General features: G+C 41.3%; 1 long non-coding RNA gene across 1 annotated transcript; it reads right to left on the bottom strand.

The window, feature by feature from the left end:
• Positions 1-3,018: 3,018 nt before the first annotated feature.
• On the bottom strand, positions 3,019-5,237 carry LOC118997438 (uncharacterized). The gene is made up of 2 exons (XR_005068666.1): positions 4,253-5,237; positions 3,019-3,629 (listed from the first exon to the last, which is right to left on the bottom strand). It is a non-coding gene; the product is annotated as an uncharacterized LOC118997438 (long non-coding RNA).
• Between the last annotated feature and the right edge of the window lie 17,963 nt (positions 5,238-23,200).

The following is a 23,200-nucleotide window of genomic DNA, read 5'->3' as shown; positions in this document are numbered from 1 at the left end:
AGGGGATTTTTTTTTTTTTACTTTTTACTCATTTGAGCACACACAGTACTATGTAAGGAAAGAAATCTCTTCTTTGCCTTTGCATCACCTTGCAAAAGGGAGGGTTCCTTGCCTGGTTCAGGTCTGCTTCATTCTCACCAGTGGTGGTTGTTGAAGGTGCCAACACCAGAAGCTTCCTCTGCCCTTCCCTGAAGGAGACTATGAAGACCCTGCATCTTTGTGGTGTCATCATTCAGAGCACCCCCAAGAGTATGAGATTGTGGTGGTGATCACTTTGTAGTGTATACAGATGTGAAATTATAATTTTGTGCACCTGAAATTTAATAGTGTTATGTGCCAATTTTACCACAATAAAAGAGACTAACAGCTTTCTTTAACACCTCTCTCTGCACACTTCTATCTTCTTTCATTAGTTCCCAAAAATATATCTCTTATCGCAGATCCTTTTTCTGATCACCAGACTGGTAATGACTACTGCACACCTCTACTCATCCATTAACATGAGCATTTAAGTACATCACGCCATAAACAGAACTCACTATTTCTACCCCACCCTGCTCTTCCCCATCTCAGTGACTGAGCCTCAGTGACTCAGGTGTCTGCTGGGTTGCCCAAGCCAGAAGCCTGGTTTCATCCTCACCTTCACTCTTCATTAACCACTCCCCACATTCCATCACACAAGACATCCTATGAATCTCTTGTCTTCATTCACGTCTTTCCATCACCACAAGCACCACTTTGGTTCAATCCACTCTCTCTTTCTCTTAGATTCCTGTTATTCTCCTAACTAGTGTCCTCACCTCCAGTCTACCTACTCTAGTCCGATCTCCACAGTAATTTTTATAATTTGAAAATATAACCATATATCCCCCACTTAAAATACTTTAATAAGACCTCATTATCCTTGAAATAAAGTCCTTAACATTATTCACCATACCTTTAATTTACTGACCTTTGCTTACCTTCCTGCTTCAATAATGACAACTCCCCGCTTGAGTCTCCATAACCCATACTGTTCTAGTTGCAGTTCTCCAAATGAAAAACACCAATACTGCCTCTGAGATTTTGCGCCTTCTGGCTGAAATGTTCTTCCATCATCTTCCCAACTCCACATCCCTTCAGTTTCCTGATTATTTTTTCCTGCTTATTCTTCCAGGAAGTCTTCCCTGGCATTCTACATCCGTATTGGTGTTTCTGAAATGGACTCCCATAGGGTGCTTGACTTACCCTAAACTGTAACTCAAACCCATGGCACTGAATTACCTTCTAGAATTCAAACTCTTTGGGAGCCAGAACCATGACAAGTTTATTGTTGAGTTCATGATGATTTATACACATATTGGCACAGAACAGGACGTTGAGGAAGATCAATCAAATCAGAGAATGAGTTAACACGGATTCTTAAATACCAGTGGATGAAGAACCACAGACTGAGATTTTGATGGCACGGGTCATTTAGCTTGCATGTTTACTCACTAAATGTGTGTGATGTACAATTTCCCATTCATGACACTTCTACCCCAATGATCTTGTGATAAGTGTTCAATAAGAGGGTTGGGCTATGGTACTGACAATGATACTCCTGAAACTAATTATCTGGTATTGCAATAATAACCTTGACAAATCTGCTAACTATAGCTATGAAGTGTGTACAAGAAACCATCTGAATTTTTATTGTATATTTATTTATTTTATAGTATTGTGTGTATATACCTCCACGCATATGTATACATATGTATTCATAAAACATGTCACACCTCTCATGGCATTTGGATGCCAAGCAACAGGTCATCGCATGAGTGACTACCTCTCGTGGCGTTTGATAGTCACATGTGTGACCTACTTGGGGCCCTGCCTCCTAGAAGGCAGGTCTGTGCTGTGCAATGCGGCCCTCTCACCTCCCTCGCTCTTTGATCGAAGGTGGACACCAGCCCACACTAGCCCAGTGAGGGCTTTTCTCCCAAGAATTGGGAATTTGATGCTAGTATCCCCAGAGCTGAGTCATTTGACATGATCTCTACCTTTCCACGGCACCTCACCTTCCCAAAGCCCACCTATTCAACTCTTCCTTAGATCCTACAGGAATCTTCAGGGTCATTTAAATAGTTTCTCAATTTTAAGTCATTTCCAATGGCTTCTCACCAAAAGAAACTTCCTAACCAGTGCAGCAGAAATATTAGTAAAAACTATTGATAACATATTTTCCTTCTTGGCTGAAATTTCTCAAAGGCTACATTCTCTACTATTTAATTTTATGAGTTATAGAATGCCTTATCCGCTAAAAAGGAAGTAATTTGATTATATCTTGTTAGAAGTACAAATTTCAAGAAGAAACAACTTTATGAAAAAAATATTTCTCAACCATTTTTTAAAGGAGCATACTTTTTACCTCGAAGCCTCACTTTAACGCTCTGCTCAAGGCCCACGCTGTGGGATGCGGTACAGCTCTAAAAGTACCTGGCCTGAAGGGTCTGCAGGATTTCTCAGGCCAGGGCATCAACCCTTAATACAGCATCCCTAACCTGTAATCTAGACCTGAGTGCAGGAGCCTGTGGTGCGTTCATCAGTTTCTTACAGGAACAACTAAGTGTCTTTTGAAACCTTTCTATACTAGAAAACATGAAAACAAACTCAATTTTACAACTTAAACTAGGTGTTAAAAATCACAATAATAAGCCAATGAGAAATATTCATAAATACTAAAAGAGTAATGTCTCTATTAATTTATAATTCTGCTATGTATGCTATTCACATTGTTAAGTGTTTATGCTAACGGATCTCCTAAGTGTCCTTCAAATTGAATCTTTTTGCATCATACACAAAATCTCTAATTAGCTGAAGAAGAAAAACTGAAATTCCAGATGCTTGAATGAATATTTTTAAAAGATCCCCCCAAACAGACCTCCTTCTATTTATTTTTTATTTCTTCTTAATATATATGCATGTAAGAAGAGATGACATTTTATTAGATGTTTTCTTTGATCATTTGTTTTGGTTCGAACACACTTTAGACACTTAGAAAATTATCAAATTTACTGCACAGCAGAACAAACATCACGCTATAGTTGTCAACTTTGCACGCTGCTGTGGTGCTCCGCTAACCCCGGGAATGGCTGTGCACACAGGAAAGGGCAGACAAACACATCTTCACCCAGCTCCCAGCCCATTGCGCCTGCACCAGGCCCACCTTTTGGCGGTCCCTATGAATTCTCCAGCATAAGAACTTTTAACAAAACTCCATGGGATGAGCAGTAAAATATACATGTAGCCAAAATTCTCATCAAAGGCTTTGCCAGTGGGAATGGGTCTCTTTCTGGGTTAACATCGTTAGGAGCCCCACGGAAAGACAATTTGCCACAGACATGGCTTCCCAACGGCGCGGCTGCTCAAGGTCCCAGCAAATTGAGTCTCGTTCAAAGGACAGCAATGCTGGCTAAAAACCACGGTTTCCATTCCATCTCCAAAGTGAGATAGTGCAAGAATGCCAAAAATTCCACAGAACCTTCTCAAGTAACAATCTTGTCCTTGAGAGAGCCTTGGGATTCTGAGTTGTGGAATTTTCCACCCATTTATTCTTTTGTTTTCCATCTTCTTTGCCTTCAAGTGTCATTTGGCTCCTTAAGTCACAGCTGTAGAAATCACAGGGCTTTTTTTTTATTGGCATAAGACATATACATTATTCATTCATTCAGTTTCATCTGAAGGAAATCCAGTAAAGACACAATTTTACTTTCTAATGAAATATTTTGCTGCTTTTTCCCCATGGGAAAAAAAAAACTGAAAACTCCACCTATGAGATATGCGAGTACGAAACTTCTTGCCTCTCAAAGCGTGTCTGAATTTGACTCTATTAAAATATAGCCCTGCTTTCTGCTGTTACACTTCATAGTATCTATGTATAAATACACAGTGAGTTCAATGTTTTGTTATTTTGTGAAACCTTATGCACCACAAATAATACCAAGAATACCCTATGCTTTCTTCCCCTAGCAAATCCTGATGTCAAAGGACACTTTTTTTCCACTTGCATTGCATCCTTGATGGAAAGCATGTACCTACTGCAAGATTTGTTTTCCTCCAACTATAAAAATACAGCAGAAAGTTCAAATAGTGATTAGACATCAAGCAATTACCTTTGCCTCTGGGTTATTGATTGAACTAGAAAGCAGGGTTAAGGTCATTATGACCTCACTTAGCAGGCCTTTCGGTGGCTACAAGGAAATGACCTGTGCTAAACTCAACGCTCACATACCTTTCTACATGACAGAAGCCAGTTCGGAATCCAGGTGTGCATTTGCCACACAGTCAGTTAATTATATGATGTAAGGACAAAACTTTCTCTCCTCCAGAACAATTCAGCACCCCGCTCTATGAAAGGGTTGTGAGAGGCACTTACACAGTAGCAGTGAGCAATGTCCACCCGTGGGCCTGTCTTCAACCCAGCTCTCCATGACCGAAGAATTAAATCTTTGAACAGTAACCTCCAACCATTAATAAAAACATGGAGCAAAAAGAGAGGTGAGGTTCAAGCTCTCTGTCAGAAAAGTTACAGTATAAAAGAGACAGTCATGGCTATATAAGCAAAATACAACTTTCTCAACATCTCACAGCCATCTCATTAACCGATGATCTCTCATCATCAGCGATTGTGATTATTCAGAGTGAGAAGCAAAATATGGACAAATCTGTCCACAGGCAAGTGGAGACAAGGCAGAATGAAGGAAGAGCTAGGCGTGTGAGGAAAATGATGCAGGGCGCATACCTCAGTGCTTAATTCACAAGGAAGAAAACGCATCAGCTCCAGCAGGAATTTAACCCCTTGTAGCTGGAATGTCAAATACACATGTAAATAATTACTCCTGTTCCTTTCAGGATCAGTCCACTCCAGACGGTTTGAACTCTCCTTTTGCTTTAATACTTGGGTTGATTTCAAAGCTTGGTAAGGCACCTCATAAAGCTCTCTCACATACAAAAAGGTGTAACTTTAACATCTTGAATTGACTCTAAATCGAGGAAATTGTCATTCGTGATGTTTTAGTTCTGAGCCACACTACAGTGCACCATTGAACTCCCAGCTAGGCTTCTCAAATGACAGATGGGGAGAGTTTCTGGGATGTCACTCTTCAGGGGTGGCAAGGAGGGTGGCCCTGCAGTAGCTGACGTTGCAAAAGACCTTAAATTCAAATAACACAGTGCACCCAGAACACACTCCCACTGTGTCATGCAGGTGATGAGGCTCATCTACGGAGGCTTGGACGCAAACCTTGATGTTTATTTGGTGACATCACCTTCCAGCTTCCCCGTTTCAGGTTGCCCTTGTGTTCAGTTTTACCTACTTTGTCTCTGTAAACATGTTGGGGCAATGGAAAGAACTGTGGGACTTCATATTCATACGTAGTGCATTTTGTGTTACCTTGGAGGAAAGGATTTGCTAAAATGAATATTTTAAGAAGTGGAAGAGAGGAGAAAAGGGGAGGTTATTTTCTTTCCTTCTTTTTTTCTCAAGTTAAAATGTTCTGAATGGTTAACACACCTGATGTTTGTATGTAAATAAAAGTAATAATGTTATATGACTTCTGTTTATCGCTAGAAATAGGGTAAGATGGACCAGAAAAGAGCAGAACAGGATGCGATTGGACAGCCTGGGTCCAAAGAGCATGAGGTAGGATGTAAGAGGATGTGACAGGCTGCTAGACGTGTATGACTAGAGCAAACTTGCAAGATAGCTGAAACTATTGGGTCAATCCAATCATTTTAGAAATGAGGAACTGAGCTTCAAAGAGGGGAGGATCTTTGCCCAAAGACAAAGAATTGAATAGCTAGGGTTACTATGTGAAAATAATTGTTGTAAACATTTTAAATAAGAAAAACAAGAACACAAAGTTCACAGACTGGATTTTTCTAGCTATGTCATCTGGAACAAGTTAACTGCACCGCCCTGGGCCCCGGCTTTATCGTCTGTAAAACTGAGACAGTAACGGTGCCCACCTCACAGTCTTGCCGGGAAAATCAAATCAGTTAATGCGTGTAAAGCATCTTTGAACAGTAAGTATTTGATAACCATCGACATTATTACTATTACTGTTATTATTACCACTGTTACTGATACTTAGGTCTGGCCCTTCTCAAGGAAGTGAGGTTCTGTGATGAACTGGGGCCCTCAATCCACTATGGACCAGCCTGTCCCAGAGGCATGATGGCAACATTTAAGGAACACCGGGCCTCAGCCACACTCCAGTTTAGAGCCGTACAGAGGTGGGAGGGGTGATGGGAAGAGTCTCATCTCCATGAGTAATAGTCACCTACATGTACATAAAAACACTTAGGTAACAACATTCCGGTAGCATAGAAACCCCAAGAATAGAACTGAAAACCCAGATTTCCTTAAGTCCCAGTTTTGATTTTTAGTAACCTTGACCAAGCCACTTCCTCCTACTTGGTGGTTTCATACCTGGGGCTAATTAATAACAGTCTTCGCTTGTAAAGGCTGAATGTATTTGAAAGCATTTTATGGCTTATAAATTTTACAGACAATTATACAGTCTTAAAAGCACAGTGTATTACAATGCATAAAGTATTTCTCTTATTTTGAAACCACAGTGGGGTGTGTGTGGGGGGGACATTCCTGCTATTCCTCCAAGGATTTAGCATTGACCATGAAAATAAAATATGTAGTCAGAATAGTTATGAGAAATGTGTTCAAAAGAAAAAGCAAAGAGCTGGGAAGCTGGGAGGGTTGGGGTATAGCCCCAGCTTTCCTGTGAATACATCATAAAGCTCCAGGCAAATCCCTTAGACTTCCTGGCACGCAGTTTCCTTTCCTGTGAAACACAGGCTGCATTGGATGATCTCTCCCTCTCTAATTGTAAAACTCTAAATGCCGTACATATGTTTGCATGAAACCATGAGTCACTAAAACCTGGTATATTTCAGAAAATTATTTAATAAACAAAATACCTCATAAGCAGTTCAAGAGATCTTGGAACTCACTCTCGATACATTGCATAATCATTTTTAGGCAAGGACTTCAAACCCAGAAAGGACGTCTTAGAATTGGGCTTCTTTTCGCCACCATTTGCAACTCAGAGAACACGGGCCATCCAGGCTGTCAGTTCACGTGTTCACACTCACTCTGTCCTAAGGGCTCAGAGCACTTGGATGTCTCTCATTAATTTGGGGGGAGGGAGGTACTTAACAATCAGAAAATGGTGTTGCCTCTTTCAAAGTGAAACAAAAGCCTAAGAGCACGTTTTATTCCTACGCCATTTTCAGCAACTCAGAATGCTTTGATAACAGTTTTGGCCTTGCTTTCTCTCCTTTTCATTTCTGACTTGATCAATGTAAAAACTTGGTTATGAAGGCTGGACCCAGGAATTATTGTGCCTATTTTACAAATAAATACCTTGGGGGCAAAGAAATAAAATAACATGCTTCCCACTTAAGAGCTGATGGTCCTCACTCCTGGATCTCCTGACTCTGAAGTGAAACCTGACCTAGTCAAGGAGCGACCTGGAGTCCACCTGCCTGCAGATCAGCCCCGGACGCAGTGACCGGCTCTGCTCCCTGCAGGAGCAAAGGCTCTCCTCCCACCCACCGCCCCAGTCACTGTCAAGGACCCAAGACAGCACTGAAGTAGTGCTCTGAGCCCTACTGCCTTAGCCCTTTAAGAGGACTTCCATGGAGAAATAAACTCTCAGATAGAAACAATGGACTTATTGATGACCAAGTTAGACCCTGCTTCCCATGCCTTGCGGTTTCTCCCCATAAATGCTTTTCCCGTAATTCAGTGGCTGCTTTGGGAGAGCTCTCCAGAACTCTTTCATCAGGGTTATTTTTTTCATCCTAAGATTTTGGCCAACTCTCTCTGTTTATTTTTTAAAAAGGGAAGGGGTGGGTCATGTCCTAGAGAGAAAACTCCTACAAGGTCCTAAACATTTTATAACCATGGGGATAATTAGGAGGATTTGGGAATTATACCCCTCTCTGTTAACTGACTGAGGAGTGGACCAACTTCAAACAACAAAGACAAGATTCTGAAAACAAAGCTTAATTTTATGTAACTCACTTTCCAGCCCCTGTGGTAGAAACAAGGCTGTGATATGTTTGAAGTGCCTGCCCTGGGCTTGGTTGGCGAATGGAATCCAGCAGAGCCAGCGGGTTGGAAATGGAAGATCACACAGAGATTAGCTCCACAAGAAACATGCTTGTGTTTGCATAGCATTCATGTTTCCACCTTCATAATGTCTTAATTTCATTTATTCCCCAAACTGAGTGGCAGAGAAGCTACTCGTTGTGGGACAAGTAGTTGCATTGCTCCTTTTGCTGGTTCTACGAGAGGAGCATCGTTGCTTTCCTTCTGGGCAAGGAAGCAAAACAAACACAGCTCCAAATCTCTGGTTCGTTTTCTCCTTGTGATAGAAGATACTGGCGGCCATCTGCATCATTTCACAGAATCAGGTCCACAAATATTGAGAACCTATTGTGGGCAAGGTGCTTCAGGGGACCTAAACCAGAGCAAGACACAGCCCCATTTCTTAAAAAGTCAAACCAAGTAAGTGATTGCTGGGAAGGGATTTGGGAGGACTGGGCACAGGGAGAGATGACAGGTCTTCAAATTCCCATTTAGAATCAAAGGGATTATAACAAAACGTGTACCTAGTGATCAAACACAGCATAGATATTAGACTAGGGACAATATTTCCCTTGACATTTCCCCACATTCCATTCTGGTATTTAAAATAATTTTTTAAATGAATGAAAAGAGAGATATTTGGAAGGTTCCAAAAAGGGATAGCTCTTTTTTTAAGGTTTTATTTATTTATTTTCAGAGAGGGGAAGGAAGAGAGAAAGAGAGGGAGAGAAACATCAATGTGTGGCTGCCTCTCACACACCCTGCTACTGAGGACCTGCCCTGCAACCCAGGCATGTGTCCTAGACTGGGAATCAAACCGGTGAGCCTTTGGTTTGCAGGCCAGTGCTCAATGCACTGAACCACACCAGCCAGGGCAAGGGATGGTTCTTGAATTAAAGGAATAAAGATGGTTTCATGAAGAAAGTGGCATTGAAAATGAGTCCAAAATGTTGAATGGATTTTTAATAAATGACTAAAATAATAACAAAAATCTACATAATGCACAATTTAAAATAGCACTATAATATAGATCATCTTACTTCATAAGACAAAAAGAGGAAGTTCTCTCTAGGCAGGAAGTGCACCATGAGCAAAGGCAAAGACTGGAAGCATCAGACACTTGTAGGTACTAGCAAATACTTTTTCATGAGCACAACGAGATTTAAGTGAGCACTTACTATATTCCAGACATGAATTACAGGTGGCACTAGGGTTCCGGGAACACAGATGTCTCTTTAAGTGTCCTGGAGCCTGAAGGAGAGGCAGGCATAGTTTGCTCAGAAGCTATATGTCAGGTGCAAGCAGGAAATAAAGCTGGGAGTCTATGCCAGGACCATATTGAGTGTCTTTTAAAACTAGGTTAGTGTACAGTCGTTAACCTAGTGACCATAGAGGATTATTAAATGTTTTGGGCTGAGGATATATAATCTTGTTTAAATACATGATTCATTTAGAGCAGATGAATGGGATTCATTCAGTGCAAGAAGAAATGAGGAAGAAAAACTGCCTAGGAGTCAAATGCAGAAGTCCCAGGCAAGAGATAATAGGGCTCTAACTATGTTGACACTAAAGAAGATTAAAGAGAATGAAAAAAAATGTCTGATATAGGCCAGGCTGAGTTGGGGTGCCAGCAGGATGTTGGAGGGCAGGGATTTAGTCTGCAGTTAACCTTTGGGTCTGGGGTATTCATTTTGGGTGCTACCCACAAGAGGGAGATCATTAAGGCCACGGGATTAAAAGAGATGAGACGGCAAGCGTGGGTATAGAAGGAGGAAGAAGAAAACACTCCTGGAGGATATTTACATTTACACGGTAGAAGTAAAGAAAGAATATGTGAAGACAGAAGAAATGAAAAAAGAGTTGAGGGTCAAGATAGCACAGTGCCAGGGAACCCAGAGAAGGAGACTGTCTACAGGAGGAGGCGTCAACCTCCAGATGCTACGCAGAAACCTGGAGTTGCAGGCCGAGATGAGATTAGCCATTGGAGCTAGTGCTGAAGGGGTCACTGGCTGCTGCTGAAAAGAAACTTCAAGGAGGTCAAAAAACGGGAAAGTCAGCACTTTAGAAAGTACAGAGTGAGCAAGAGCACAGCCAGGAAGTAGACTGCAGGGAGTTTGATGGCAGATGTAAGACGAAGATGTAAATGAAGAGGGAAGGATTGACTGGGAAGGGGAGGAAGGAATCAGGTTTGCAGCCAGAGGGGTTAACTTGTCAAGGGGAAGGGTGCATGCTCCTCTAAAACAAGCTCAAAAGAAGGAAGTGTTGGGGGTGGGGGCAAAAATACAGAGGCCCTCTCCCCAGCCATCTGGCCCATGCCTATGGGCACAATCACCACCTCTCCTTCAGATAACTCACATTTCTATCTCCTGCCGTAACCTCATCCTGCGCTCCTCAGCTATAGATAGAACAATCCGCCTGGCCAGGTGACTCAGTTGGTTGGACATTGTTCGGTGCACCAAAAGGGTGTAGGTTTGATTACTGGTCAGGGCACATACCTAGATTGTAGTTCAACCCCTCATTGGGGCATGTGTGTGAGGCAACTATTGTTTTTCTCTCTCTCTCTTTCTCTCTCCCACTTCCTCTCTCTCTGAAATCAATAAACTATCCTCCAATGAGGATTTTTTTAAAAATCCAATTCCACCTGGGTGTCAGAAAAGCACTCAAACCCAACCTGCCCAAGTCAAATTCAGTACATTTCCCTCCAAACAATGCCATCTCCCGCTGTTCCCTCCTAAGGAAAGGATATCGTTATCCACCAAATTGCTGAGTTCATTAGGTTAGGACTTAGCTCAGCACCTCCATTGCTCTCAAACCTCACACCCCCACATCCACCAAAGGGTTTTAATTCACCAAAATCTGTTTTTGCCCCCTTCTAAGCTCTGTAGAAGAATACTATAGATAGAGTGACCATTTCAAAATTCAAGTCTGATTGCGGCCACCCCTGTTTAGTGGCTTCTTACTAGGCAGGGCCAAAGTCTGACATGACTGCCCAGGCCCTGCATGGCCTGGCCCTGTGCCCGTCCAGCCTCCCTCACACTTTCTGCCCACCTGCAACCCCAGCCACCCTGCCCTCCCTTCTCTTCTGTAGATACTTCCAACTTTCTTCCACTTCTGTGTTTTGCACATGCTGTTCCACCTACCCAGTATACTTTTCCCTCCATTCTCTTCACCTGGTTAACTTCTGTTTCAGGCAACATGGGAGATTTCTGAGTGGCTAGGACTTCAGGCTTTGGAATCAAACTGAAGTCCAATCCCCATGCCTCCACTCACCAGCTGGGTGATGCCTGCTAATGTCTTCAAACCTAAGCTTTCTCAACTCTGTTAACTGGAGTCCACACCTTGCAGATAATTCATATAAAGCACTACAATCTGGGCCTGGCACATAACAACCATCCAGTAAATGTCAGCTATTTTTCACTATTCTTTTTTCAACCTGGGTCAATCATCCCCTCCTGGAGAAGGCCTCCCTGATAGGTCACTGGCCCTCCGCCTCCTCTCAGCCCCTTTGCACCCTCCTTCCTTGAACCCATCACAGATTTAATTTTGCTTTTCTTACAAGATTTTTAGATTATGTCTGTCTTCTTCACCAGTTTGAAGTTTCCTTCAGAGCAGGACTTTGCCTGCTTTGCTCATGCTTATAGCTCAATGCCTGGCACAGAGGAGACATTCAGCAAAACCTGTCCAATGAATGAGTGAACAAGGAAACAGGGGCAGCCCAGCTGTGGTCAGCGTACATAAGGATTAGCATATCAGCTTGTCTTCTATGCAATCACCCAGTATTTTGTCATCTAGGCATTTCATTGTTGCTTTAGTGGGGGCCAGATTACTAGTCTCATCCATGAATACTAGTAAACCGTTATTAACAATACTCATTTTTCATACACTAGATGAATCTGGGGTAAAATTTGTAGTATTGCAGGCCTCGTTGAGCAAGGACATTTGGTAATCCATAGTTGAGGCTGACGACGGTGACAACAGCAATGACGATAACCTTAAAATTAACAAGGCTTATGAAAATTGGTACATTAAGTCCTAGAACACAGTGGACTAGTAAGTGGGAAGTACAGAACAGAGATCTTCAAGGTCATCTCATGTGTCAAACGAGAAACACTGAGAGAGGCCATCTCCCTTGCCCCCTTTAGCCCGTCTTAATTCTCTGTGTCGTAGATGCACACACAGATGACTAACTGGACCTCTCACCAAGATGTGACCTTCCATAGTCTTCGAACCGTGAACTGTGACGTAAGGGCTCAAGGGGCAGGCCACATGGTCCTGCAGCTCCCTTCCTACCAAGTCACCTCCCCCCGGGTCTCTCTCTCTCCACTGAATCAGATCACATTTTGTTCTAGAGGATGTTTTCGGAATAATTCTCTTGGTGTCTGCTAATGGGAAAACACTTACTCATGGGAAGTCCTATATAATCCTGGACCAATATGAGGAAAAGCAGGTGAAAGATCCCATTAATCCCCTAAGATTGCCGTACCAAAGGAAGGTAAACCCTTTCATTAACATCTCCCTTCACCTCTACTAACAGGCCGTTCTTTCCCTTGGTGGAGCAGCTTGGCAGCTCTGGGATGACGGTGAGCCACAGGTTCTGCCTTGTCACTAGAACTCACACTACCATCGAGGGCCTTTCCCTTATGGAGTACCTAGGAGAGGTAGCGAACCTCAAGGCCCTGCGTGGCATCCCTTTGTTGGTCATTCAATTCAGCAGTAGTTTCAACGCCTGGAGGTTAAAATCTAAGTGCTTTCTACACTTACAGAACTTGGAAGGGGAACTGGAGTCATCTTAGCACTCAGAGATTGCGGCGGGTTCCTCAGTCTCCTGTGACTGCTCATCATAGGAGGTTCATTTGGCCTCGGGCAGACTGCTGTCTTAGTTGAAACAATAAAAGTACAATATGATAATGTGGAGAATAGCAATGAAAACATTTGCTTCCAGAACTTGGTGAATCTTTTTGAAGAAATCTATTATTGCCTGGCAATCCTATTATAAAAGTACATTGAGATTTCAAAATGCAAAGTGGCTAAGAAAAAAAGGCTTATGTGACATTAGAAGGAAAAGACTGATTGTAAACTTATATCTGTGCTAAGATTACAACTATACAAAAATTACATAACATATTGACAGTAACTAGAAGAGGGAACATTAAAATAGCTGGGTTTCAGGATGGCAAAGTTAAAGATATATAGTCTTTTTTTCTTGTTTGATTTCTGTTATTGTTGTTATAGTATTATTCGTACAAGTTTGTCAGCAATGTATATCTATATCTATATCTACATATGTATATAGTGCTTAAGATATTGTGGAAAATCATAATTCACTTGTAGTACAGACATTAAAATCATACTGTACCTTAAAATTAAATGTGGAAATAATGGAACTATTCTACCTTATCTTTAAAAAACTATTATTTATTCTATAAAATAAAACAGGAAACAGCTAGCATAGTTCTTAAAATGGACAGAAATAAATTTAATTTCTCTCCCTTGGCATCACTGACAACAGCCTCAAGTGTATTATTTTCTTCAATGAAAAATGATAGAACAAAATATATTCATTAATTTTTTCACTAATTATCTACTAGGCCAGAAAAACTGTCATACATCTAAGGTCAGCAAGGTCAGAAAGTGCTTCAGCAAATATCTGCCTCCTAACTCGAAGGGCTTAAAGACAGAATGCTGGCTGTGTGTTTACAGACAGATTTGAATCACTGAATTACAGATCTACAAATTCAGCTCAGAAAATAACCACACAGTTCCCCTGTTTTTTTAATCTCTTACTGATTCACTGCTTCACCCATAAGTATCTGTTTGTTGCCTCTAACAGCACAATATGGGGTTAGGGAAAAGTCACAATGAATAGGCATTTCCTTCTGTCCAGAAATTTCCGTTTACTTTTTAATTAAATAATTCCTATCCATAATAATTGGCTGCCTTCGCCCTCTGGAGTCCCATTAAGAGGTTAAGAGAGTTTGCGGCTAGTTCGTACATCATCTGCCTTAGAGCTCAGGCCTTTCCTTGTGTCCCATCCACACGATTTAATCCAACAAAAACATATCCAGCTGAATGACTTCCCAGAGCTGTTGGGTCAACAAGCTCTACCAGGAGGCTATGGAAATATGTTATGGGCCCTTGCATGCTGAGCTCACTCAGTGGACAGTTAGCACGATTCATGCTGGACTTTTAAACAGTTCAATCAGGAATATGCCAGACCCTGTGTTTCTAACCTTCCTCCTCACGTGACTGGTTATATGTAGTCAGAGTTATCAGCTGCAAAAACAAATTTTGTTGAATATCACAATAACAAGCAATTATTGTTGCCCAGCAACAAATGAACTACTCAATACTGGTAAATCAATTAGCATACTAAAGATAATGAACTTGATTCTGGGGTCAATGGGACCATGGAGTGATTTTGGAGAACAGGGACAATGTAACTTAGGTTTAAGATGAGAACTCAACCTAGAAGCTGGATGAAAATAAATTGGAGAGGGAAGAAATTGGCTGGAATAAGGGAACTAATAGGAAGCTATTGGAAAAGGTGAATTGACCCAAGCCAGGACATTGATGATAGGCATGAAAATTGGATAGATAACAGTGTAAAAATGGATAAAATGATGCCACAGATTTGATGCAGACCAATCAAGAAAAGCACAATGCAAAGACATAGTTAAGAACACATGAGAGCTTCTAGCCTAGATCGTCGGTTAATGGTGATGCCATTAAAATAACTGAGGAACCTCGATTCCCAGTTCGATTCCCAGTCAGGGCACATGCCTGGGTTGCCGGCTGGTTCCCTGCAGGCCAACTCCCAGCAGGGAACGCACGAAAGGCAACCATACATTGATGTTTCTCTTCCTCTCTCCTCCCCTTCCCCTCTAAAGATAAATAAATAAAATATTTTAAAAAAATAAAATAAAATATAATATAATAAAATAACTGAGGAACCAAAAGGAAAGGTTAGGAGAGGAAACAGTGAGTTTGGTTTTAGAGTGAGTCTTGGTATAACAATGAGGATCTTCTACGAGACTTCCATGTGGAAGCCCATTAAGCAGGCCAAATGGTACTGGAAAAAATACAACTAAAAATTAAGAAGAAAAACAAATATGAACAACTAGTAAAACTCTGAAAAAGAAGACCAGCACTGGCACTGCACTGCAGTGGCAGGGGGCCTAGCACCACCAGAGCATAAACCTACTGCAGAGCCTTAAAAAAGAAAAAGTAACAGCACAGCCTTTGAAGTGAGACCCTGGTTCTGCCACTCCGGTCAAGTGGCCTTTGGTAAGGTATTTAAACTTCTCAGACTCTAGTGTCTTTATCTGCAAGAAGAAGGTGGTAATTAAATTGTAGGATTTTTTGACTATTAAATATGAACTGTGTGTGGAAAGCACTCACAGTGCCTTACACATAGTAACCACTCAAACAAAATGATCTAGCCTTGGACCACTGCGATACTCTCTTCTTGTTCCCATGTTTCATCCTTTGCCATCCTTTGCCTCAGTTCACATCTACATGGCAATCAGAGAGATCTTGTTATAACAAAAGAGACTCTCATTACTCCTCTGCTGAAAAACCTCTAAGGACTCAGCACGGTTTTCCTGGAACATGTCAATCTCGTTCTAGCCTCAGGGCCTGGCCATTTGCTATTCCCTCTGCCTGGGGAGCTCTTCCCCAGATTTCTCGAGGTTGGCTCTCTTTCATCCCACTGCTTTTATCCTACATGATACCATCTTATAGAAGCCTCGTGATGATTCCCTCTTCATCCACCCCAGGCACTCTCCATATACCATTACTGTGTTTTAATTTTGTCCATAGAAAATTAGCATTTGCAAACCAAATGCCACGGATATATTTCTGTTTTTTGGTCTGTTCTCCCTCTTTAATTAGAATCTCAATTTCTTGATGGTCTGTCTGCCTTGTTCCCCACTCTATCCCCAGTGCCTGGCACATAGTATTATCACCATAAGTAATTTTTGAATAAATGCATAAACATGGCAGTGCATTGACCCTTAAATATAAGGCTTGTGTCTCTTCCCCAGTAAGACGAAACAGTCTACCTCAGAAACATAACCCTGTGATAATGAACTACTCTGACCTGGACGTTTCACTAAGGTAAGCCCATTAGCCTCCCTGGCCTCCACTGTCCTTCTCATTACAAGAGAGCCAACAACTGCCACTCTCCAGATGAGGATGGATGTAGTGAAGAATAAGCAAGGTGAAATCTGGCAGGTACCTGCAGATTTACAGAAGGAAGACACTCTGCTTAACTGTTCAACCCACCATAAAAATGACAGGCACAGGCCAAAACAGCATAATCAAACTCCCCAAAGTCACATCAAATCACTGGGCTACAAATCCCCAAATGGCCCTGAAACAACAGTCTATCAGAATCTCCACCAAGCTGCAGTGATCATGTAGACCCTAGGATCACAGTTCAGTGTGGCAGTTCCTGAAATATGGTGAAAAACGAGGTCACTCCCTAAATGGATTAGTGATCACAAAGAAAAGGCAAACGCTGTTTGCCAGAGCATGGTCAGCAGCTCAGTTCCCAGGCTCCTGGCTTCCTTCCCTCTGCGGACACCACCGGTCAATGCCCCTCCAGTACACTGGGGCCCACCGCTGGAGTGTTCCGTCAGCACCCCAGAAGAGGCTCACTCTCTGAAAACCTTTGTGAGATATACAGTAACCAAAGTGAAGAAAACAGCTTAGTTTTGAGCCTCACTTCAGGCCCAGCAAATGGAAGCTGACTTTTTAAGTGCAGGATAATGACTCAGTGCAGGGTTACTCTGACTTGAGCTGGATCACTCTCCACTTACATACCCATTGCCTTCTGTGAGGCCTCTGTTAGCACAAGGAAATCCAGAAAGCGTAGCTTTCTGGTATAGGGATTAAAATGGATTTTTACTCAGATAGCTCCAGGTTTTTCCATGACTTTGTCACCTCCCACTTGTGTAATTTTGGGCAAATTACTCAAAAGTCATCAGGGGCTTTGGTTTTTAATCTGTAAATGAGAATGATAATGCCTACCTTCATAGACTATGGAAAAGGAGCTAGAGTAAAATGCTAAGGGTGCTCAATAAATGCTACCTATTAATTAAATTAACAGGTAATAATTGTTAATAAATATAACTAAATTCAACTTATTTTCCTTTTAGTAACCTAGCAAATATTTATTGAACATTTACTTATTGCTCAGCATTGTGCTACATGCTGGGGCTGCATCAGTGAACATGGTACATGATCCCTATTGTCAAGCAGTCAACAGATTTGTGATCAGGTAATTACAGTATGGCATAGTAAGTGGCGTTCAGAGTGCACTGAAAATGCCTGGAGAGGACACCAAACATGGGCCACAGAGTCATGGAAACCTTGTTGGAGGAGGTAATGCTTAAGCTATACCCAAAGGATGTCATCCAAAGACTGGGAAGGATGGAACAAAAAAACTGTATGCATAAGAAATACTAGTCACAAATGCTCAAAGAACAGAGAGCAAATCATTTTCAAGTTGCTGAAAACAAGCTTGAGCAGGGTCCTTGGTAGTAACAGGCTGGTAGTAAGGGTCCTTGCAAGTCCTTGTTAAAGAGTTTGTGCTTTAATCTGAGAGTCATTGGGAACACAGTAAGATTTAAAGCCAAAGAGTGGCATGGTCATATTTGAGTCTCAGAATGATAGCCCTGGCTGCCATGTGGAAAACAGATTCATCAGAGAAACCATTATGAGTCTGTGGATTAAGAAAATATCCCATAGCTTCTGGTCAAGATGGCAACGTAGCTAAAAGCAGTACTCCCATTATCCCACAACCACTTCAGAATCACAACTAACCTACAGAACAAACATCATTCGGAACCTCCTGAAATCTAGTGGAACAGAGGTCCTTTACTAAGAATGGAAAGAGGCCACATAGACACTGAGAGAAGGGGCAGAGATGCCGAAAGGGCTGGTCCCATGTCCATTTGTGGTGATCAAAAGTCAGAAGGGATATCTCAGCTGCAGAGGTCCCCCCCGAGAAGCGAGGGGTCCCGGTCCCACACGAGATCCCCTTAGCACAGATTTCCAAAGCTGGGAAGAGAAGTCCCTGTAACTTCTGGCTGGGAAAACCAGCAGAGAATGTGGCTGAGTGGCACAAAGGGCTCCTGGAGTCCCAGGCATCCCTCTCAAAGAACCCTCTGAGCTCTAGCACTAGAGCAGCAGCCTGAAAGACACCAGGGACCTATTACTGAAACATCTGGCTTTGGGACAATGGTTTAAGGGGCAGCTTTCTCCCTAAGAGAGCTGCTGGCAAAGGCCATTGTTCTTTGCGGAGCCCTCCCCTCACAGAACCAGCAGGTGGACATCATATCTGAGTCTCCATCAACCTGACCAACACTGGTGATTCTGAGACCTCACCCCACCCAATCTGTGGGCCCACCTAAGCTGTTACCTGTGGCTTTTCCATACAAACGGCCTGTCTTGGTTCATGTTGTGGACTCCCCTAAAACCTCTCAAAGTTTCACAAACCCCAAATATGCAGCATCTGGCTTTGGGGTGCCCTGAACCTGTACTTCTTGCCAAGTGACCCCAGGCCCAGCACTAGCAGCCGCTGGCCTTGGTTCACAGCTTAGCTCCTTCCAGGCACCTGCAAGCCCAGTATCAGTAGCAGCCATCTTCAGATCACTGCACAGTTCATGCCAGGTGACCCAGGAGCAGGGCACAGACAGCAGTTAATCTTCGCCTGTACCACCCAGGAGGTCCCAGAGCCGGCATACATGATGGATAGCTTCAGACCACAATGGAGCACCACCCAACCACCTCCATGTGCACATGCTCAAGGGGCAGACTCAGCAGGCACCAGAGCCCTGCTGAAGTGAGTCCTGCTTTGTGCATTTGGCCCCTGCACAGCAGTTCTTCCGTGTAGCAGCAGCCAATCCTCACAGCAGATCAGCCTGGGGGTCAACTCTTCCCAGCAGGATTGACCACTGATGTGACAGCAGCAATCAAGGCTCAACTACAACAGGAGAGTACACACAGCCCACATACCAAGACTGAGAGACCTAGAAACTCTATCCAATACACAGAAACAAACACAGGAAGGCAGCCAAAGTGAGGAGACAAAGAAACATGTTCTCAAATGAAAGAACAGAATAAAACTCCAGAAGGAAAGCTAAATGAAATGGAAATAAACCATCTACCAGATGCAGAGTTCAAAACACTGGTTATAAGGATGCTTAAAGGAGAAGAGTAGATGAATACTAGTAAGAATGTCAGCAAAAAAGATAGGAAACATAAGGCTAGAAACCATAAAAAAGAACTAGTCAGAAACAAAGAACACAACAATTGAAATGATGAATACATTATAGGGGATCAACAGTAGAATAGATGAACTAGAGGATCAAATCAGCAATCTGAAAGATAAGGAAGCAGAAAACATCCAATCAGAACAGCAAGAAGAAAAAGGAGGAGGAGGAGGAGAAGAAAAAGGAGAAGGAGAGGCAAAAGAAGGAGAATCCAAAAAAATGAGAATAGCTTAAGGAATCTCTGAGACAACGTCAAGCATACCAACATTTGCATCACGGAAGTGCCAGAAGAAAAACAGAAGGAGCAAGGAATTGAAAAGCTACTTGAAAAAATAATGATGGAAAACTTTCCTAACCTGGTAAAGAAAGCAGACATATAAATCCAAGAAGCACAGAGAGACACTAACCAAGACACTTTTAATTTTCACTATTTTAATTATGAATAAAAATTATCATAATTATTGCCAAAAATACAAAAAATACTTTTGGTATTTTAATCATAACTAAAATACCAAAAGTTGAAGACAGAGAAAGAATCTTAAAAGCAACAAGAGATAAGCAGTTAGGTAACTAACTGCTTATCTCCCATAAGGGATCTCCCATAAGACTGCCAATTGATTTCTCAACAGAAAGTGTGCAGGCCAGAAAGGACTGGCACAGAATATTCAAAGTGATGAAACGCAAGGACCTGCTACCAAGATTACTCTACCCAGCAAGCTATCATTTAGAATTGAAGGACAAATAAAGAGCTTCCCAGACAATAAAAAGCTATAGAAGTTCATCACCACCAAAACAGTTATCAGAAGAAACATTGAAAGATCTTCTTGTAAGAAGGGAAAAATATTAAAATATGAATAAAATGGCAATAAACACATATCTATGAACAATTACTTTAAATGCAAGTGGATTAAATTCTCCAATTAAGACATGTGATGGCTGAGTGGATTTTTTTTTTAAAAGACCCATACATATGCTATCTATAAGAGTCTCACTTCAGATGGAAAGACACACACAAACTGAAAGTGAAGCGATGGGAAAAGATACTTCATGATGAAAATGAAAAAAAAGTTGGGGTAGCAATACTTTTACCAGACAAAATAGACTTTAAAACGATGGCTATATTATGTGTTTACCACCCCAATACAATACACAGGTGATGTATTATAGGACTGTACACCTGAAACCTATATAACTTTATTAACCAATGTCATCCCCAAAATTCAATGAAAAGTAAAAATAAAATAAAAATAAATAAAATAAAGGAAAGGGTGGGAAAAAAGATAACATAGTATAAATCTATTACAACTGGCAAGACATGTTTTCAATGACAACACGAAGAAAAATTTCTGTGTTTTCAGTGATGTAGAAATCAATATCACTAAAATTAATGATAGAAGCTTAGGAGCTTCTTTGGAGGTTTTGCAATATATTGTACAATACAGAAGTATATGTGTATGTGACTTGTAAATAAATAAAGATTTAAAAATAAATAAAACAAAGGCTATAACAAGAGACAACAAAGGACCCAGCAATTCCACTTCTGGTTATTTATCCAAGGAAACCCAGAGCACTAAATCCAAAACACATATGCATCTATATGTTCATTGCCGCATTATTTACAATAGCCAAGATATGGAAGCAACTTAAGTGTCCATCAATTGAAAAATGGATAAAGAAGTGGTGCATATAAAATCTTTCCATCTGTAAAAACACGGATGGACCTAGAGGGTACTCTGTTGAGTGAAATAAGTCAGACAGAAAAAGACAAATGCCATATGATGTCACTTGTATGTGGAATTTAGAAAACAGATTAAACAAAAAAGTTGACCAGAAGCAGACTCAGAAACACAGAAAACATTTCGACACTTGCCAGATGGGAGGTGGGTAGGGAGATGGTTGAAAGATATGAAAGGGAGTTCCAGCCAAGATGAAGGCATAGGTACAAACCCCTCACTTCCTTGCACAACCAAAAGGAGGAAAACAACCAATCTAAAATCAATAAACAACCAAAAGTACCAGAAAATCAAACTGTATGGAACTCTGACAACCAAGGAATTAAAGAAAAAATCAACCAAAGCAACCACACTGGCAGTGCAGCAAAGAGGGTTGCCCTGCCTGGGTGAATACCTAAGGCCCCACCCCTTACAACTTATCAGGTGCACCAAGACAAAGAAATGGCCCAAATGAAAGAACACAGCAAAACCTCAGAACTAAGCAATGAGGAGATTGCCAACCTATCTGCCTATCTGATGGAGAATTTAAAGCCCTAGCAATCAAAATGCGCACAGAACTGGTTGAGTTTGGTCAAAAAATGAAAGAACAAATGAAAGATACCCAAAATGAAATAAAGCAAAATATTCAAGGAACCAACAGCCACAAGAAGAAAACCAGGATTCAAAGCGGTGATTTGGAACAAAAGGAAGAAATAAATATCCAACTGGATCAGAACGAAGAAACAAGAATTCAAAAAAATGAAGAGAGGCTGAGGATTCTCTGGGACAACCTGAAACATTCCAATATCTGAATTATAGGGCTGCCAGAAGGAGAACAGCATCAAGAAATGGAAAATTATTTGAACTTATTTGAACAAATAATGAAGGAAAATTTCCCCAATCTGGTAAAGGAAATAGACTTCCAGGAAGTCCAGGAAGCTTAGAGTCCCAAAGAAGTTGGACCCAAAGAGGAACACACCAAGGCACATCATCATTAGTCACCCAAAATCAAAGATAAAGAGAAAATCCTAAAAGCAACAAGAGAAAAGGAGACAGTAACCTACAAAGGACTTCCCATAAAACTATCATCTGACTTCTCAAAAGAAACCTCACAGGCAAGAAGGGGCTGGAAAGAAGTATTTGAAGTCATAAAAGACAAGGACCTACATCCAAGATTACTCTATCCAGCAAAGTTTTCATTTAGAATGGAAGGGCAGATAAAGTGCTTCCCAGATAAAGTCAAGTTAAAGGAGTTCATCATCACAAAGCCCTTATTATATGGAACATTTAAGGGACTTATCTAAGAAAAAGAAGATAAAAAATATGAATAATAAAATGACAACAAACTAACAACTACTAACAAATGAACCTAAAAGAAAAGAAAAACAATGAAAACAAAAACTAAGCAAACAACCAGAATAGGAACAGAATCAGAGAAATGGACAGCACACAGAGGGAGTTCAGAGGGGAGGGGGAATGGGGGGGAAAAGGCACAGGGAAGAAGAAGCATGATTAGTAGGCATAAAATAGACAGGGAAAGATTTAAAAAAATGGTATAGGAAACAGAGAACTCAAAGAACTTACATGTACAATCCATGGACATGAACTAAAAGGAAGGAAGGCTGGAGGGTTGTGGGGGCAGGGTGGAGGGGTAAAAACTGGAAAAACTGTAATAGCATAATCAATAAAAATACTCAACAAAGAAAAATGTGAAGGGATTAAGAATTACAAATTAGTAATTATGAAATAGTCGTGTGATATGAAGTACAGCATAGGGAATATAGACAATAATATTGTAATAACTATGTATAAGGTCAGATGGGTACTAGATTTATCAGGGTGATCCCTTTGTAAGTTACATAAATGTCTAATCACTGAATTGTATACCTGAAACTAATATAATACTGTACATCAACTGTAACTTGAAAAATAAAAAAAAAAATTAATCCCACACAGCTGTGGAGAGGTAGACGTATTCTAGAACTATTCAGAAGAGACAATGACAGGACTTGGCAGTTGAGAGAAAGGTGGAGTGAGGGGGAATGTAGACTGAATGGCAGGTGGTGCCACTTCTGGAGACA

The sequence above is a fragment of the Sturnira hondurensis genome, unplaced genomic scaffold, assembly GCF_014824575.4.
Source record: "Sturnira hondurensis isolate 20B ecotype Veracruz unplaced genomic scaffold, ASM1482457v3 Scaffold0013190, whole genome shotgun sequence".
In the NCBI taxonomy this organism is placed as follows: domain Eukaryota; kingdom Metazoa; phylum Chordata; class Mammalia; order Chiroptera; family Phyllostomidae; genus Sturnira; species Sturnira hondurensis.
Note: the sequence above shows the minus strand (reverse complement) of the source record. Positions and strands in the feature narration are given on the sequence as shown.